We start from the raw sequence: 1,546 nt of genomic DNA on the forward strand, positions 1-1,546 counted from the left end.
GTTCTGGTTGGAGTTAAGAATGCTTCCTGTTTAAATATGACTCGTGACGAAGTTGACCACAGTGAGGAAATCACGGTCTGGATGCTTTCTTCCTCCGATCAGTTCCCTGGTGAATTTCTCAGAACTTCGAGGTTTGTTGCCAAATATTCGCTTAGTTTGGGTAATAATCGTGCTGAAGATCTCTTTGGGTGACACACATCTTTCGAGACAGGAAGGTAGGACACTGTGCATTAGAAGCTCAAGCATGAAGGATCATTCTCCTGGTCTTCTTGCCCCATTAGGACCTTGGTTCGGAATGAATAGACTTATCTATTTATTACCTATCCCTAGACTTACTTGTGTAACTTACATGAAAACAAGGATCATGATTAAATATAGAACACAGGGCTTCAGTAGATGGGACAGGAGAAGTCAAACAGCCCAACACGTGACTCTCCTCTGGGGCAGGGAGAAGGTGAGTCTGTGTAAGTTTGTGTGTTACTGTTTCCTTCCACCAAAAGCACTGTGTCCCCAACCAGAGACAAGACTTGGCATTCCCAACACTTACACCTAGAAAGTCTGAGAAGGCAGGTCCCGCAGAGCCACCTGGTCCCCACACTACTATTGTTTGTTACAAATTTTAGCATTATTTTTTCTGTATTTATCTTTCATAATCACATTGAAATAAAAATGGGTAATTGCTGTGAAAAATCAGACTATTCTTTTGAATACCCAGAAGACACCTTATTCTTTGCAGTCTTTATTGTTAAGTGTGCTAGTGTGCCGTGCATACACTGTAGGTTAGAATGTCCCTGCCCCCAGGTTACACCAAATTCTGTATTGCTTCCTGGCCCAATCTGAGTTCACTTGCAGAAATCTCATCTGTTATAAATATGGTGTGTGTTCTCCCTTATAAGTTCTAAGCTGACACTTGTAGCAACTAAATAATATTAATAAGTATATGCACTATTGAAAAAAATCTTATATTCCCAAAGGGGACTGTTATATTTTCAAATCACTTCTCCTAAACTCAGGCTCTTTACCTTGCATCTGTAAAAAGATACAATATTATACTGTAAGTATTAACTTGACAAAAATTAATACTTACAGTATAATATGTAGTATGGACTGGTGTGTCCTCTTTTTAAAATTTATACTGACATACCCTATTTATTTTGCTATTCTTTATTGATGGTTGCTTGTATGTCATGAAATTTTTCACTCTTGCAAATATACTGCAGCCAACCTAATAGCTTTCGGTAAACATGGGATTGTTTAATGTGATGTAGATCAAAAGAAGTGTGTTTGGTGGGCCTTAGGTATGCACCACTTAAATTTTCATAACTGGTACCAAATTGCTGAATAAAGTGTCTACATGAATTGACTCCAATATCTACTATCAGGAATATCCATTTTACCCCTGATCTAACAACTATTAAATATAATCAATTTGGCAGATTTTCCTAAACTAATGCTTGAAATATTAGCTTCTTTTTAAAAATTAATTTCAATTTCCTTGATTGCTGTGTATTTATTTACCATTTGTTTTTCTCTTTCAGTTAAGAAC

The sequence above is a fragment of the Spermophilus citellus genome (assembly GCF_964194105.1).
Source record: "Spermophilus citellus genome assembly, chromosome: 3".
Lineage (NCBI taxonomy): Eukaryota > Metazoa > Chordata > Mammalia > Rodentia > Sciuridae > Spermophilus > Spermophilus citellus.